This window comes from Hemiscyllium ocellatum, chromosome 23 (genome assembly GCF_020745735.1).
Source record: "Hemiscyllium ocellatum isolate sHemOce1 chromosome 23, sHemOce1.pat.X.cur, whole genome shotgun sequence".
NCBI lineage: Eukaryota > Metazoa > Chordata > Chondrichthyes > Orectolobiformes > Hemiscylliidae > Hemiscyllium > Hemiscyllium ocellatum.
Window position 1 is genome coordinate 46001044 of NC_083423.1, and position 19226 is coordinate 46020269.

General features: G+C 41.1%; 1 protein-coding gene across 2 annotated transcripts in view; it reads left to right on the forward strand.

Annotated features, from left to right (window-relative positions):
- LOC132826772 (non-muscle caldesmon-like) overlaps positions 1 to 19226 on the forward strand; it is a 209672-nt gene that overhangs the window by 53436 nt on the left and 137010 nt on the right. Inside the window, exon 2 of one of the 2 annotated variants that reach the window (XM_060842956.1) lies at positions 2204 to 2309. The exons of the other annotated variant lie outside the window; for it this stretch is intronic. The gene's annotated coding sequence lies outside the window, so the exon portion shown is untranslated. The remainder of the gene's footprint in view (positions 1 to 2203; positions 2310 to 19226) is intronic. 2 annotated transcript variants of the gene reach the window in all.

Below are 19226 nucleotides of genomic sequence, written 5' to 3' on the forward strand. Positions count from 1 at the left end.
GATTGGAGGTATAGTGGACAGCAAAGAAAGTTACCTCAGAGTGCAATGGGATATTTGAGCATTGAGTATAGGAGCTGTGACATCATGTTGCAGCTGTACAGGACGTTAGTTAGGCCACTATTGGAAAACTGTGTGCAATTCTGGTTTCCCTCCTAAAGGAAAGATGTAGTGAAGCTTGAAAGCATTCAGAAAAGACTTACAAGGGTGTTGCTAGAGATGGAGGGTTTGAGCCATAGGGAGAGCTTGAATAGGCTGGGGCTATTTCCCTGGAGTGTCAGAGGATGAGGGGTGACCTTATAGAAATTTATAAAATCATGAGGGGTATGGATCGGGTAAATAGACAAGGTCTTTTCACTGAGGTGTGGGAGTCCAAGCTTAGGTGAAAGATTTAAAAGAGACCTAAGGGGCAACGTTTTCATGCAAAAGCTGGTGCGTGAATGGAATGAGTTGCCAGAGGAAGTGGTGGAAGCTGATGGATGACTTTATGAATAGGAAGGGCTTAGAGGGATATGGGTCAAGAGCTGGCAAATAGGACTAGATTAATTTAAGATATCTGATTGACATGGATGAGTTGGACTGAAGGGTCTGTTCTCATGCTGTACATCTCTATAACAGGGTAATAATAAAATGTTTTGTTTGTTCACACTAGGAGCCTGTACAGAGGCAGCAGGCTTCTGGCCTCTTTACTGTGCCATTAACACCTTTTGCTGTGAAGTAGAGGTATATCAACATTGCTAAAAAAAAGGCACGACATCAAAGGTTATTGAGTTACACTCATCAGGACTGGAAATCAAGAAAACCAAATTTAGAAAGGAACGAGTAAGTTATACAGCATGAAAGATGGCAATGATTGGTTGGATATAGTTGGCATGGAGATGCAGTCCGAGCTGTTAGCTCTCTTATTTATTTATACATATGTCCATACATTGCATCCTTTTCTTTCATGGAGGAAGGGAAATATAGAAGACTGTCAATTACTGCTGTGTCCCAATGGCAATGCCCTGAACAATCTGTCACTTTATCTGCCCTTTTATCAGTTCTTGCTTTATCTCCTCGTCTACCATAGTCAAACAAATCATCACCCTCTTCTCATGCTGTATAAATGTTTCCTTCCTTTCTAAAGATGGTTTTTTGCAATTCAGTCTTAATGAGTGCAGGACAGACAGCCTGGATTAGAGTGGTGCTGGAAAAGCACAGCAGATCAGGTAGCATCCAAGGAACAGGAAAATCGACGTTTCGAGCAAAAGCCTTCATCAGGAATCTCCCTGGACTTCATGTCTCTTTTTGACCCTCAGACTAAATTCTTTGGCAGCCATTCATCCGTACCTTCTATAAACTTATTGCAAGAAAAGCTGAGAGTGTGCGTTCACAATGTGCTGACAAACATTGTTTCCAACGGCCAATACCACCAAGAAGCAGATTGTCTAGTCACTCATCCTTTTTGTTGATTCAGGCAACTTGCTTTGTAGAAATTAGCTGCTGCATTTGCTGATGCAACAATAACGACATTTCAGACGTTAACCAGTTATGTACTGCTTTGGATTAAGAAATGGTCTACATTCATGCAAGTCATTTTAACACGTATCTAAATATTAAACATAAAATCACATACAGTGTTAACAGTATGATTCTGTATAACAAAATACACTATTCCTTAACATGGAAAATACCAAGACTAACAGGTTATATTTATTAACTGACATCAATTTCCATGAGAAGAACTTAAATAAGTAAACATGGGGACATGTAGTCAGAGATAAATCCGAGGAGGGGTTGTAATATTCTTTCGGGCTTGAAGGAGTGCATCTTGAAAAATCAGGCTCCTATTCCTCATGAGTAATGCTGTGTGCGATCTCCCACTATAATTAGCTCATTTCTCATGCAGACCAGAAGTGTGTCAGAAAGCTGTATATCAAAGACCATATAGTCTTGCAATGTTTTGCGGCAGGAAGATCCTGATGGATGGCACACTTCCAGCATGTTGCCAGGAAATTAATAAATTATCACACCAGATAGCGCTGAGTTTTGATTCCTTTGTTAGTGTTAATACGCATTGGTGCTTTGCAGTTCCCTCTCATCGTTTTTATGCCATGCTTGGATTTAAAGTGCAGTGTAGACACCTTGACTGTGCAGTGGCACTAACCATTTTCACCATATCTACTTAACATCATTTAATTTGTTCTCTGCATTTGCTTCCCCACAGGTACAACAAAAAAGTCCGCAAACTGCATTCAAGCAAGATTTCAAGTGCATCAGAAGAGCCAGCTTTCAATCAAGAGAGGTGGTGTTGATAATCTAGTTACCTCTCTGTGAGTATAGTTTGAAATAATTATAGTTAATTCTATGGTGTCTTTACTCACACCCTCTATTTGAAGTGCTGCTTTATCAACATAGTATTGACATCTCAGCACTAAATTATATGGTATTGGTTCATCAGCAATCTTGATGTAAACCAATGGTTCTCAATCTTTTTAGTAACACAGACAGTAAATCTGGTGATTAATTTTCACACCTTTTCTGCATTGTAATTTTGGTTGGGAAAAATATTGTTTAAGATGAAACAATGCTTGTTTTATCTTAATTTTCATTACCTTCGTCCAAAATTACACAGTATTCTGGTTGAAAACACTATTATGAGCATCTAGGGTTACTGTTAACACTGTATGTGATTTTATGTTTAATATTTAGATACGTGTTAAAATGACTTGCATGAATGTAGACCATTTCTTAATCCAAAGCAGTACATAACTGGTTAACGTCTGAAATGTCGTTATTGTTGCATCAGCAAATGCAGCAGCTAATTTCTACAAAGCAAGTTGCCTGAATCAACAAAAAGGATGAGTGACTAGACAATCTGCTTCTTGGTGGTATTGGCCGTTGGAAACAATGTTTGTCAGCACATTGTGAACGCACACTCTCAGCTTTTCTTGCAATAAGTTTATAGAAGGTACGGATGAATGGCTGCCAAAGAATTTAGTCTGAGGGTGATGATTCAATGGGGTTAGCAGTAGCAGATGAGCTAAAGTGCAGTAAAAAGGTCTTATTACTGAGACAAAATCAGGCTGCCTTTGTGATAGATTAATGGGCAGCAGGAAGCTGTGGAACTAATATGGCTTGGTGGCACAGTGGTTAGCACTTCTGCCTCACAGCGCCAGGGACCTGGGTTCAATTCCAGCCTTGGGTGACTGGCTGTGTGGAGTTTTCACATTCTCCCCATTTCTGTGTGGGTTTCCTCCGGATGCTCAAGCTTCTTCCCACAGTCTAAAGATGTGCAGGTGAAGTAAATTGCCCGTAGAGTTAGGTGCATTAGTTAGGGGGAATGGGTCTGGGTGGGAGGGTCAGTGTGGACTGGTTGGGCCAAAAAGGCCTGTTTTCACACTGTAGGGAATCTAATCTAATTTCATCCAGTATATTCGCTGCCCATGAGTGCAAGAAAATTTCGTTGAGGGAAGCTCAAAAAAGGGAGAATGACTGTTAAACCATCAGCAGAGCCAGTGATATAGGGTAGTGAAAAGGATTGGTTAGAGATTTGGACCCTTGTATGTAAACTGGGCAAGATGGCAAGAATATAGAATGATATGTCCACTTCGACATTGTTTTCAAGTTCTGGGAAAAGAATTGTGGTCACCTCTTGCTGGTTCAGAGGCAAGAGTGTCACCTCTGAGTAAACACTGATATAGGAGAAAGTGAGGACTACAGATGCTGGAGATCAGAGTCAAAAGTACAGTGCTGAAAAAGTACAGTTGGTCAGGCAGCATCCGAGGAGCAGGAGAGTAGACGTTTTGAGTATAAGCTTTTCATCAAGGAATGTGTAAACACTGATATGTTTGCTGAGCCCCTGATGAAGAAATACATTAACTAGGAGCAGGAGTAGGCAATGTAGTCCTTCCAGCCTGCTCTGCCATTTGATACAATCATGACTGATCTCATCCTGCCCTCAACACCACTTTCCTACTCACTCTCTATACCCCTTCAGCCCATTACTAATTAAAAATCTACCTCATTAAATTTACTCAAAGTCTAGCATCTACTGTACTCTACTCTAGTGTAGTGAATTCTACAGACTCACCACCCTTTCAGAGATGTAATGTGTCCTTCTCTCCATTTTAAATCTGCCACATCTTATTGCTAAAACTCTAGATTGCCCCCATGAGGAAAAATCCTTTCTACATTTACTTTGTCAATCTCCTTCAGCACCTTATACCTCAATTCAATCTCCTCTCATTCTTCTAAACTCCAGAGAATGAAGGTCTAAATTGCTTAATCTCTCTTCGTAAGACAAATGCCTCATCTCTGAAATCAATCTAGTGAACCTCCTCCAAAATAACTTCAAAGTAATCATATCCCTCCTCAAGTAAAGGAAATAAAGTTGTATATAATACTCAGTGTGCAGTCTCACCAATGCCTTGCACAATGGCAGCAACACATCTGAACATTTATGCTCTATTCCTTTAGCAGTAAATGCTAAAATACTATTTGCCTTCCTTCTTACCTGGATATTGGTTTTCTGCAATTCATGCACAAGGAAATTTCACTCTTCTCACTATGCAAAGATGAAAGTAAAAAAATCCAACATTAGAATGATCTTTTATAAAATTTGGCCATAGCCGGGTTTCTCTGATGTGGTTCAATTTAGACCTTTTTGGTAATTTTGTGGATAAAATCTCATGTCCTGCAGTAAAGTGCACAGTGGAAACATCCATCATTTTCTGTTGTTGGCATCTTATGTAGAAAGATTCTTGTCTTGCGCTACTTTGAGCTACACAAGTTGACATCTTAAACTCTTAGTGCATTGCTAACCTAGTATCATTGAAATTAAACTTTATAAAAAGACCATCTCCAGCCTTAACAAGGAACATTACTCATCTAAAAATAAATCTTAAAAAGAGCTTTACGTAATGATCCTTTAAGTAAAATTACTGGAGTTCATGGTTTTTGCATTTATAGTCTCTCAATGTTCTGAGTTGGCATCAGTGATCTAATGGAGTTGATGGAGTCACGCTGTCAGATGTGAATGATGGATTACAGTGTGGGTGGTTTCATTTGCCCCAGAGTATTCTTTACAATAGTGAGTCAACATTGTCTGAAGCCTGAAACATTTCTCAGGTAAAGTAAAACATGGATCCAGGAGCCAAGCAAAGCCTGGAGCACATCAGGAAAGCTTTGGAGGATCTGTCAAGATAAGCTGAGGTGGCCTTTTGAGTAGACAAGAAGCCAGAAGGCTGGGAGTCTTGAACATTAATTCAGGAGTCGGAAGTATGTGGTAAGGAGCGTGCAGTGCAGCACAGTGTGTCTTTTTGAAGAAGCCTGAAGCTATGTTTTAGGAATTTAAAGAAAGTAAGAGTAACCAGCTGGAGTTTAAATAAATTATCATGAAGGATATTGTATTTCATATGAAATTCTTGGGTAAGGGACTATTTGGAATTGTATGAAACTAGGTTTGTATTTCCAATCATGTGTTTGAAGCCTTTATTTATTATATTAGGCATATCAAGAGTGATATAAATATCCTAAGATTTTTCTGATGGTGCTCTAACTAGTGGTGAAAGCAAAATTTAAAGAAACTTTGTTCTGCCTTATGAAACAAACTTAAATTAAGAACCTCATATGGTTTACTAATGCTTAGCTCTAGACCAGCAAAATTGAAGAAAGTGCTTTTATCAACCAGCAACTAATTCTATGTTTAGTCTTAATACATGACCTGGAGTATAGTACACAGTTAAACAGTTCGGGGTGCTGTCACTGCAATGTTGAATATTTCTGTGTTTAATTGAGCGTGTTACTGTTGATGCACATTGTGGTTAATTGATTTAGTCTGTGTGTGATTCCAGGGAAAATTGTAGAAAGAGCTGGAGCACAGAGAATAAAACTTGTTGCATATATAAAAGCTTTCATTATCTCTATATAGATCTGAAATGTAAAACAAGCAGCAGTCACCAACTGTCAATGTAAAATTGACAAAATGTCTTCAATTCAATGATATTCTCTGCTACCTCCAACCCTTATCCAATTCTTGCCATTGCTGCTAGAGATCTGTTATGTTTCCAACTGTCAGAGAGAATTGTGCTGCTTTTGCTTTTATCTTTAGTCTTTATCTTAATCTTAAAATTGAATCTTTAATAGGATTGAAATCAGACAATTGGCTATCACGTTGAAAGTGTGTTTAAGGTCACATGACATTTGTAAAAGAAAGCATAAACGGAAGGACAAAACAACCAGCATTTATTCTCACCTTCCATGCCAGTACCTCCGATATTACTACCTTTTCTTCCCTCAGCTGAGGATTCCTCCCTCTCCCATGATTGTTGCCACTCTCACTCCTTTGTCCTTCCTCACTGGGCTATAATTGGCTTTCCCTCATTATCATCCTTTGTTTCACCAGTCTCTGCATTCATGAGGTCATCCTGTATAGGTCATCCTCCCCCATTTTCGCCTGCTCAGTGGGATGTCACTGCAAGATGCATCTTCCCCTCTCCTTACCTATCACCATTCCACAATGATAGCTTCCTCAACAACATCTACTCCTTGATCACTCCCTCCCCGCCCTGTGGTGCCTTTCAGTGCAAGTAAGGGAAATGCTGCATCTTCCCTTCTCACTTCCCAAGGTTACAAACATTCTGAGATAATCCAGCAATTTTCTTCTTTCAACTTGGTATACTGTGCATACATACTGTATACATATACCAGGGAGACCAAATGCAAACAGCTGACAACTTATCAGAACATCTCCTTTCACTCTGCAAGCATGATTTTGAGTTGTTGGAAGTTTACGGGTAACCTTATAGAGGTTTATAAAATCACGAGAAGCATGGATAGGATAAATAGACAAAGTCTCTTCTCTGGGCTAGGGGAGTCCAGAACTAGAGGGCATAGGTTTAGGGTGAGAGAGGAAAGATTGAGAAGAGATCTAAGGGGCAACATTTTCATGCAGAGGGTGGTACGTGTATGGAATGAGCTGCCAGAGGAAGTGATGGAGACTAGTACATTTGCAACATTAAAAAGGCATCTGGATGGGTATATGAATAGGAAGGGTTTGGAGGGATATTGGCTGGGTGCTAGTAGGTGGGACTAGATTGGGTTGGGATATCTGGTCGGCATGGACGAATTGGACGGAAGGGTCTGCTTTCATGCTGTACATCTCTATGACTCTATGACTGCAGCAGTACAAGAAGGCATGGTGGCTCAGTGGTTAGCACTGCTGCCTCACAGCAGTAGGGACTCCGGTTCAATTCCACCCTTGGCCAACTGTCAGTGTGGACTTTGCACATTCTCCCTGTGTCTGCATGGATGTCCTCCGGGTGCTCCCTTTTCCTCCCACACCTCAAAGATGTGGAAGCAAGGTGGATTGTCCATGCTAAATTACCCATAGCGTCCAGGGATGTGTAGGCTCGGTGGATTAGCCATGGGAAATGCAGGGTTACAGGGATAGGGTAGGGGGTTTAGGTCAGGATAGGATGGTCTTCATAGGGTCAGTGTGGACGTGATGGGCTGAATAGCCAGTTTTCACACTGTAAGGATTCTAAGGCAGCTCATCAACAACTTCTCCAATTACAGATGGGAAATAAATGCTGACCCAGCCAGTGACATCTGTTTACCATGTATGAATAAGAAGGTGCTAATCCAGCAGAATCAAAAAATCAGTGGTGGGATGAGTATAACTTCTTTAAGTAAGCTCAGTAGTCATACTTGAATGGCAGACAGTCTTTAGCATACTAGTCAATTGACTAACAGCATCTGTTTTGACGGAAGATATAGCGTAATTTGAAGACTCGTCAGACTTCTTAGATTATTCATGGTAGAATAATCTACTGTAAGAGGGTTCTTGTTGCTGCAGTGCTATCTGTAAATGTTCAGAGAGTATTCTCCATTGAGGCAGGCTCTTGTGTCATTTTCTCATGAAACTTCCTTGGAGCTCCTGGTTTAACCAGGGCCTGAAACTGGAAGTGTGCCAAAACTGCAGGGCTAGGAACGATGCAAAGATTTTCGAATGATGTCTAATCTTTCCACGAGCTAAGTTGGTCACATTTATGGTAAAGCATTTTAGGTGACAAGTAAAAGGTGAAAGTGCAAAATAGAGTCAATGAGTTGCATTTACTTTTCCTGTTCTATGGCTGGGACTGGGTAAAGTTTGGCACCACAGGCAATTTTGGATACAGTGACATAAAATACATGGGAGGAGGTGACAATCAGTGCCAATGTATGGTCCAGTACTCAGAGGATATAAACAGTGATTAGAAATTGATGCTAAGGAAACAGTCAAGGATCGAATGGAACAATTTTTTAAAAAAAATGGATGGTGAAACTTGCACTGCTTGCATCTGATTTATAAATATTCCTCTATTTAGGCAGAGGAAAAAATCTGTCCTTATAATTCCGAAGGTGCTGATATGCCGTTAGCAGATAGGTATTTGGTAAAATTGGGAACGAGAACATGATTGATCAGTGAACCGTCTCTTGGATGACTATCTCTAATAGATTGTTTGCCTGAAGGAGCTGTGAGCAATCTAAATGTCAGCACTAATGTGGAGTTGCCAGCTCTGAGATGCATCGAAAGGGATTTTTCTCTCATCGCTCAAGATAACCCTGTCTCTGATGCCAACATCAGCGCTGTTATTGGCAATAACAATTACTGTTTTTCATAGCTCAGTCTCCACTTGGTTAGGTACAAGTGGGTGTGTGAAAACTTGCACTGGTATGCTGTTTAATGGATTTGTTTCAGTTATTACGTGCTGGCATGTCAATCAGGTGGTTAACACAGCTCCTGGAACCCCCTGTCCCAACCAGCCATTTCTGAAGAGATTTTGCAATGTTAAAGGTCATTTAGCCTTCAGTCAAACATTGAAAGACCCTGAAGTTCCTCTTTCAATGACTAGTAGATTTATAATTAATGATGAATAATAAAGTTAGAGTTAACTGGCGCAGTTTTGGAGAATGCAGTTCCACGAGCTGGCTGTTAATCCTGTAAAAGAACATAACCATCCCTTTATTAAAATGCTAAGTGTCACCCTGAAGTCACTATTGGTTTCTTGAAAGAAGTATATTATAATGTATTATACAATGGGTATTGTCAGGGCCACTTGGCTCCTGACTGCTAACTTCAATCCAAACACAGGCAAAAAAATCTGATGTCCAGACATGATTGACTGCGCTTGGCATCACGGCAGCATTTGACAGGTATGGCATTAAGGAGCCTGAACAACATTGGAGTCAGTGGGGAATCGTGCTGGGAACTCTCCGCTGATCGGTGTCAAAGGTGTGCGAAGGAAGATGGCTATGGTCGGTGGATGTCAATCATCTCAGTTCCAGGACATCTCTGCAGGAGTTCCCCAGGTTAGTGTACTTGGCCCAACAATCTTCGACTGCTTCATCAATGGACTTCCTTCTGTCAGAAGAGAGTTGTTTTATTCTGATTGTAAATGGTACTGAACACTGCACAATGCCTTGGATACAGGATCAGTCCATACCTTCATGTAGCAAGGTCAGGCTAAGGTTGATAACTAGCAAGTAACATTCATAACATGGAAAGTGCCAGGCAACTGATGTTTTGAACAAGAGCACGTCTCACCATTTCTACTTGATGTTTAATGGAAACATTGTTGTTGAATCCCCAATCATCAAGTTTCTAGGGTTTTAGTTCACCAGAACGGAATTGGACCAGCCATGTAAATATTGTGGCTAAAAAACAAGAAGAGGCTGGAAATTCTATTGTGAAAAAGCCAACTCCAGTCTTCTTAGTCTCTATTCACAATCCACAAGGCACACATTGGGAATGTGATGGTATACTCTTTATTTATGTGAATCATTGTAGCTCTGACAGCACTCAAGAGCATCAACACTATCCAGGACAAAGCAGCCAGTTTAAACAAAACATCGTCGAACACCTCCAACAATCATTCATTCCTCTATCAATCACGATGGCAGCAATATAAACTGTAGCAACTCATAAGCCTCTATCAAAAGAACCTTACAAATCTGGGACCTTTACCATCTAGAAAAACAAAAGCATTAGACCTACGGGAGAACCACCACTTGCATGTTCTGTTCCAAATCAGACAGCAAATTGACATGGAACTAAATTGTCATTCCTTCTCTGTCCCCGGTCAAAATCCTGGAATTCCCTCCCAGTCAATATGAAGTGTATCTACCACATGGACTAAAGTACAACAAGGTGACTCCCAGTACATTCCCAAGGATGGGTAACAAATGCTTGCCTTGTAGTGAAGCCTACCTTCATTGCATACTAACACAGTGGTAACAGTTTAGTTTGGTTCAATTATTTAATACTCATTTGTGGTAAGAGACTATAGACCAAAGAGAACAGAGAATGAAATATTTTAGGGAAACCTTTAACCAATGTGTGGTAATTTCTTGCCTGAAATTCAGAATTACCAAGAATTAAAATTCGGGGATCCTTCCTGTACGGACTCCATTCCAGTCTCTCCCTTTCTCCATTTCAATTATATCCATTCTGATGATGCCACATTCTGCAAGGGGGCCTGTGAAATGTCCACCTTTTCCATCAACTAAGGATTCTCCACCACTGTCAGGATGGGTTGACAGTGCTTTTCTTCCTTCCCACGACAATGATAGAGACTTCTGGTCCTCACTTTCCAACCTACCAGCCTACACATTCAAGGGATCAGAAGTCGCTCCCTCCACCAACTTCAGTGGGATGCTACTAACAGACACAAATTCCCCTTTCCTTCCTGGTCAGCATTCTGCATGGACCATTTATTCATCGGGCCCTGACCCACTCCTCCTCTACCTCCTACACTTCCCCACGTTCTTATGGCACCTTCCCATGTGATTGCCTATTCACCTCCTCCTTCCTCACTGTCCAAGACAAACCTTCCAGGTGAAGCAACAATTTAACTGCACTTCACTCAGTCCAGGCTTCAGGCAGTCCTCAGGTTGTGAGTGGGTTGCAATCTTGATTTTGTTTACAAATTGGAACACAATGTAAATAGAATAGAATAGCAATTTATTGCCACTTGTATTGATGAAAATATGGTGAATGGTCACCACAATGTGGCACCATTTTAATTACAGAAATTACAAGAAGAAATAATTGAGATGAAGTTAGGACAAAGTTCATCTTTTGTTCCCTCCTTTTGCTCCTGGGTTAATAGAGTGAGTGGCTATGGGATGCCGCTGCCAAAAATGCCCTCTGAGGCTGCCAAAGCAAGGACTTCTGGACCAGACCTACCATGCTGCTGCCACTGAAGCCAACACCAAAGGCACCGCATTGCTGCCATAGCAAGGGGGCATCACCACCATAGAAGGAAGGACAGAGCAGACCAGCCAGGTTGCCAAAGCCACAAGGAACAAACTGGAACCACGATCACTGAAACCACCACCAAGTGGACCGGACTAGACCCACCGACAATAAAGCCTTCATTAGAGCCATGGGCCAGTATGGCAACGAGGAACAGACATCTGGATCCATCATGCTCCCTTCCGAGGCTGGAGAAAAGGAGAACTTGGACATAAAAGATATGAAGAGACACGACAAAAAGAGAAAGAATAAGGGAGAATGCAACTGGCCTGGTGAGCAGGAACAGGAGCATATGGGCCGGATTGCTTGTTCCCAACCTTAATGTTGCATTCCATCTTGAAATGGCTTCAGAATAATAACATTTGACATGGCTATCCTGTTCATATTTCCTGTATGCCCGATCTGGGTGCAATTAACTGATTGGTTTGCAATTGTGTTTGTATTCTTTCTCCAATTCTCCTGCTGGCTTTGTCAATTTTACCAGCAGGGGAAGCCAGGAGAACGTTTAAACATCTCCTGAAGTTGCCATGAGATTTTCCAACGGTACTGCTACGTCCTTCAGATGGGTGAACCTTGCATTCTTGCACAACACAGAAACAAAGAGGATTCTTTGTGAGTTTCTCAGGCCCCCCCATTCAAACAATGAGTTGACCTTTGGCTTATAATTGATCTTGCAATAGATATTAACAAAATAATTGATAACTGAGCAACACATTTGCTGTCTGGATGTTGTGTTTTCCCTGACGAGAATATTTTATTCTTAACTTAATTAAATTATTGTATTGTTGGAAATCATAATGTTTCAATTGGAATTGTATAATGATATCTTGACATAAAAGATAAAGCTTTTGAAGTAATTGCTTTGGTTTGAAAAGCTCAACTTCCCAAACTCAGTTCTCACCTCTCCTTCGGCCCTGGGGGGAAACAAAAATCCAGAAAACTCCCTGCCTTTACCCCTTTTTCTTTAAGGTGAACACTCAAGCGTTCCTGTCGCTAGAAGACTATCCAATTATGATTAGCCTGTGCTGGGTTGCGTTCCTGTTTCAAATTAACATCCAAGTTTGGCTCACTTGCAATCCTTCAGCAAAATGTGAACTAGACCAAACTGAAGGTTATTATTTACCATTAGTCAGAGTTCTGTGGAAAGTCATATTCAATGGCCTTGGAACACCAGCTTGTCAATGCAGTGACATCTTACTGGAAGCTTGTGGAAGTAATTGATGCAATGGGGTCACCACGATGATGAAATGAAGTACTCCGTGAGGTCACTCCCTTTACAAAAAAGCTGCATTCCCTGTATTGTTGGCTTTGTGTGTAATCAAAAGAATTTTGAATAGACCAGTTTGAAAATCAATGCCAGTTGATGATGGCATACTATTCCACAAATCAAAAGATCACAACACTGCAATATTATATCCCTTAAGTTGTAAGAATGTAAACCACATAAGCCAGAGATGACCTACTCAATGAGATATGTATCACAGCTAGGACAGAGTGGTCACCACACTGCTGTGTATAACCAATCTCATTTTATATCTGATTCAGTTCATGATGGAAATTCTGATGACAACAAAATAGCATTTCATTAATTGCCAAATTTTATTGAATGAGCTTCCAAATCATAGATATCCACTGATTGTTACACTTACACCGTAAGTTGGATTAACATTATCAGTCGTGCATACCTTGGAATTCAAGCAGTGAGGTATAGAATTTATCATATGTTTGTATTAATTTTCATTTATTTCAAATTGCACTCTCTGACAGACTGGGCTGTATTTTATCCGTCAAAAAGTGACAGTTGTGATGCTAGCCTTTTCCAAATCTCCGAGCCCAAAAATTCAAAAGGAAAAATAATTAACAAGTAACGTAAGAGCTGCATTATTTTGCCAGGGTTCAGCAACAACAGATTGGACTTCCTTTAATTGAAGTGAAAGATTATGACTTCTGAAATGCTAAGACACTCTTTTAAAAATAAGTGTAAATCCATTTGACTCGGAGCCCTTCACAACTTCCAATGTGATATGTAGAGTATTTGGATCGAGTTTTAATGGTTCTAGGGATAATCATTGACTTGGATAATCTCATATTTTGCATGATTTGATGGATCTTGTGCAGTTGGGGCCAGAGAGAATGTTGTCTGTAGTTGCAGATTAGATTTCAATTATATGGGTAGATAAATAAATGTAATTTTTCTCTGCGATTTTTGAGATTGGGGATTATTTGAGATTTTTAATTCAATTTTGCGCTTTTGGAGGAGCCGTGCCTACTGGAAATTTACATTGGAAAATTAGCTGCATAACTCTTTGATTTTCTGATTAAAAAATTGTTTCCAGGGTATACCTGAATGTCCAACACATGCTGTGGATATGCAAGACTCCCCAGGGGAGAGTGGAGTCGGTAAATTGATAGATTGACTCTAGATTTCCCTCAGGATATTAATTGAGAGAGATGGACTCTGTGATAGTATTGATGCTGTATAATATGGAGAAGGAATAGGCTGGAATCTCTTCTGTTATGTTGTGTTCAAATGATGAATTGTTGAATTTGAAGAATGTTTTCTTTGTTTTTGCTGTAGGTATTTAAGGCTTTTCGATCAAACAGAACCTTTCATATTGCATTTGTGTTGGAACAAAGTCAGTGATAGTTTAACCCATAGGGATCGCAGGTACGGAGAACAGTCAAAGGGCACAGAGTGCAAGGATATAATTGAGGTTGAACGATATCTTAGCAAGATTATAACTTTTGAGTCAGTGCCAGGGCTATCGTGGGATGATGAAGTGTTGAACAGCATAGTTAGTTTAAACAGTCGTTTCAGAAGGCAATGTACGGGAGAGGAATTGAAAGTTGGGACTGACTCATGTCCTCCCTTTCTTTTGTCATTATTTTAGCAAGAAAGCGGGTGAACGCCAACGAGAGAATGTTAATATTTCACTTCACGTAGGTGACATTTTAAATCAGCAAAGATAGAAATGTGAAAGGTAGCAATTCATAATTTCTACAATGTTTTTTCTGTTTGACTTTTCTGAAATGTAACTGATGTGAAAGGTTGCTTTTGCAAATTCCAAACTTTGCACTGACATCTGTGAAGCTTATTGCTGGCTTTTAGTGAAAATATACAGCAATTGCATGAGTTATAAAACAACTCCTTTTTCAATCACTATGTTTCAGATGATGCTCCAAGTGATAATAGTAGGCCAAATCTTCCGCTTTCCAATTATCAGAGGATCCACATCAGGCTGTTTATTTGTCAGGATCATGTGAAAGTCCCGATGTGTGAACTTCCAAAGGAAAATTCCCCTATTCTCCGGGAATATGTCTCCAACCCTGAATTAGCAATGGAGGCATGTTGAGTGGTTATCTAAGAAACACAGTGGCTCAATGGTTAGCAATGCTGCCTCACGGTGCCAGGAACCTGGGTTAGATTCCAGCCTCGGGTGACTGCCTCTGCACATTCTCCCCATGTCTGTGTGGGTTTCTTTTTGATACTCTGGTTTCCTCCCACAGTCCAAAGATAGTGTTGTGCAATGAGGCAGACTTGATAAGGGAGCTTAAGGTGAGGGAATCCTCAGGAAACAATGATCATAATTTTCAATTTACTCTGCAATTTAGGAGGGGGAAGATAGAATCAGAGGTAACAGTATTACAGTGGAATAAAGGCAACATCAGAGGGAAGAACTGGGAAGAATTGACTGGGCGAGAAGCCTTGCAGGAAAGGCAGTGGAAGAGCAATGGCAGGAGGTTCTGGGAATAATTCAAAAGATACAGCAGAGATTCATCCTGAAGAAAAATAAGCACAGAAGGGATGAGGAACAATACCTGACTAGGGAAGGCAGAAAAGCAAAAGAGAAAGCATATAATATGGCGAAGGGCAGTGGGAAATCATAGGATTGGGAAGCTTATAAAGACCAACGGAAGGCAACAAAAATAAGGAGGGAGAAGATTAAATTTGAGGGTAAGCTAGTCACTAATATATTGGAAGATGGTAAGAGTATCTTAAGATATATAAAAGGTAAAAGAGAGGCAAAAGTGGACATTGAGCCATTTGGAAATGATGCTGGAGAGATAGTAGTGGGGAAGAAGGAAATGGCTGAGGAACTGAATAATTAGTCTTCATAGTGAAAGACATGAGTAGTTTCCCAGAAATTCAAGAGAGTGAGGGGGCAGAGCTGAGTATAGTGGCCATCACCAAGGAGAGGATGTTAGAAAAACTGAATAGCCTGAAGGTGGATAAGTCACCTGGACCAGGTGGATTACACCCCAGACTTCTAAGGGAGGTATCTGAAGAGATAGCATAGGCGTTAGTGGTGATCTTTCAGGAATTCCTAGAATCAGGGAGGGTTCCAGAGGACTGGAAAATCACTAACACGACACCCCTGTTTAAATAAGGAGTAAGGCAAAAGACAGAAAATTACAGAGATAAATGCAAGATGCTGCATTTTTGAAAAGCAAACCTTAGCAGGACGTATTCACTTAATGGTAGGTTTCCAGGGAGTGTTGCTGGTCAGGGAGACCTTAGCATCTGGGCTCATGGCTCCCTGAGAGTGGAGTCACAGGTAGATAGGATAGTGAAGAAGGCATTTGGTATGCTTTCCTTTATTGGCCAGAGTATTGAGTACAGGAGTTGGGAAGTCATGCTGCATCTGTACAGGACATTGGTTAGGCCACTGTTGGAGTATTGTGTGCAATTCTGGTCTCCTTCCTATCGGTAAGATGTTGTCAAACTTGAAAGGGTTCAGAAAAGATTTACGGAGATGTTGCCAGGGTTGGAGGATTTGGGCTATTGGTGGGGGGAGATTGAAAAAGCTGGGGCTGTTCTCTCTGAAGCATCGGAGGATGAGGGTTGACCTTATAGAGGTTTATGAAATCATGAGGGGTATAGATAGGATGAGTGAACAGGTTCTTTTCCCTGGGGTGAGGGAGTCCAGAACTAGAGGGCATAGGCTTAGGGTGAGAGGGAAAAGATATAAAAGAGACCTAAGGGGCAACTTTTTCACACAGAAGGTGGTACGTATATGGAATGAACTGCCAGAGGAAGTGGTGGAGGCTGGTACAGTTACAACTTTTAAAAAGCATCTGGATGGATATATGAATAGGAAGGGTTTGGAGGGATGTGGGCCGAGTGCTGACAGTTGGGCCTAGATTGGGTTGGGATATCTGGTTGGCATGGCCAAACTGGACCAAAGGGTCTGTTTCCATGTACATCTCTATGACTCTATGTGCAGGTTAGGGTGAATTGACCATGGTAATTGCCCATAGTGTTAGGTGCACTAGGCAGAGGGAAGTAGGTCTGGGTGGGCTACTGTTGGAGGTTGGCGTGGACTTGTTGGGCCAAATGGTCGGTTTCCACACTGTAGATAATCTAATCTAATCCAAAATGGTAAATTAAAATTCCTGGGTAGTTACACAGAATCCTTTTTTTAAATGTATATTTCAGACATATCCTAAGGTCTGCCCATAGTTGGTACAGGGTGATTGGCTATAGCAGGTAGCCTGGGTTGAAAGCAGAAGCATTGGATGGCATGAGAAGACAATGAGGCTTAGAAACCAGCTCTGCCTCGAGGATATGTTGGTGAGGTTTAGTGACCATTACAAAAATGTTGGTGTAATTACATGGGCAATTGAACCCCTTAACCCACAAATCATTGGTTAGCTCTTCCCCATCAACTCACTGCCCTCCCTAACTGAACCCTGACCACCCATGAGATCCATCTCACCGCTCGCATTGACAACACCCCTCCCTGAGTACTGACCTACCCCGCCTTCCCCATACACTCTATGCAGTTAACTCCCATACACATTTACTCACCTCACTCAATTACCCATTCATCCACTCATTCACACTGGATCTTTGAACCTACCACATGGCAGATAGTGTTATATACAGTAAAGAGAGATGTGTTTTGTTCTGATCCTCTTTGCCGCCCACTGCATGGATTTCTTTTTTGAGTGAATTCTTTAGGACACTGCATCAGAAGTGCATGCTTTCCTGTTAGATCAGCAATGGGCACATTGGTTCTGGCTGTGGTTGGAAGATTTGGGCTAATGTACGAAGGTGATGGCTCTCATTTACTATTAAAGTTACTTAACATAAAGAAAAAATGTATTCAAGATTTGGAGGTGCCGGTGTTGGACTGGGGTGTACAAAGTTAAAATTCACACAGCACCAGGTTATAGTCCAACAGGTTTATTTGGAAGCACTAGCTTTCGGAGCACTGCTCCTTCATCAGGTGATAGTGGAGTATAAGATCGTAGGACACAGAATTTGTAGCAAAATTTAACAGTGTGATGCAACTGAAATTATATATTGAAAAAGACCTGGGTTGTTTGTTAAGTCTCTTATCTTTTAGAACGGGCATGTTGGTTTCAATTCTTTCATAAGTAAATCCCAAAGCTTTCTTAAAGTTACATTCTCAAGTGAAGTTTAAACAATAGGTGCCATGTTGGCCCAGATGATGCATTGAAGGTGTGAGGTGTCTGGTGTGAGGCCGTCTCTGCCCCAATGGTCAGATTGATTCTAATCTAAAAAACAGATTCACAGAGTTTTACATGGACTCATGCAGTTTTGAGTAAAATAAAATGTGTGTGTGTGCGGGGCTATGAGTGTCTGTGACAGAGTATGTGTATGTTTGTGAGTGTAAAGGGGTGTGGGTCTGTATGAGGGTGTGTGTGTGTGTGTGTGTGTGTGTGTTTAGTACAGTGGGGTCACCTGTAGTGTGACATGAACCCAAGGACTTGGTTGAGGCCATCCCCATGGGTACCAAACTTGGCTATCAGAGAAGGTGTAGCATGTCTTCACCAGTCCTATTGTAGAGTTAACTAGTCCAATGGTAGAGTTAACTGAAACTATTGGAGGAAATCTTAACCTGAATGAAGAAGGGTGACTTTGGATCATGTGGGATGTTAGTGTAAAAAAAATCTAAATCCTGAACTCTAGGTTGACCACTTGTGGTTTGACAGAGGCATGATGGGGAGGTGGGCCACAGCAATTCTGGTCGGCCTCCTATCAGAAGGGTGTTGTGAAACTTGAAAGGATTTAGACACAATTTACAAGAATGTTGCCAGGGTTTGAGGGTTTGAGCTACAGGGAGAGGCTGAATAGGCTGGGGCTGCTTTTCCTGGAGTGTCGAAGGCTGAGGGGTGACCTTATAGAGGTTTATAAAATCATGAGGGACATGGATGGGGTAAATAGACAAGGTCTTTTCCCTGGGGCAGGGAAGTCCAGAAGCAGAGGGCATAGGTTTAGGTTGAGATGGGAAAACTTTAAAAGGGACGTAAAGGGCAACTTCTTCACACAGAGAGTGGTGCATGTATGGAATGATGTGCCAGAGGAAGTGGTGTAGGCTGGGACAATTACAACATTTAAAAGGCATTTGGATGGGTATATGAGTAGGAATGGTTTAGATGGATATGGGCCAAGTGCTGGCAAATGGGAGTAGAGTAGGTTAGGATATCTGGTCAGCATGGACAAGTTGGATTGAAGGGTCTGTTTCCATGCTGTAGATCTCTATGACTGTGTGACTTCTATCCACTCCCTGCAGGTGAGTTGACATTTTAAATATTACGAAGAGGCTGTGCGCCTCATTTTCATTCATCATTATGCCTGGATGGTAAGGTTTTCTGAGCTTTGGGAAATCTGGCAGTTACAAGGAGGTATGCATATGTCAGATGTCGAAGGTAAACACGAAGTCCCTGTGTTCAAACATCTTCCCTCAACTCTTCCCTTCTCCTCCTAACTACTCTATCATGAACAGCCTCTGACCTGGCCTCCTTTCTCTGTGCCTTTTGGAAAACTGTTGGAATATGTTGCATCAAAAATAAGGATTAATTGCCAATGATATGAAACAAGTGGGAAACATCACACATGACCTTACATGAAATTGATTTCATTTGATTTCACTGGTTGGACAATTACAGGCTTCCCATCAATCAAGGCTAATTGGAAAGTTGT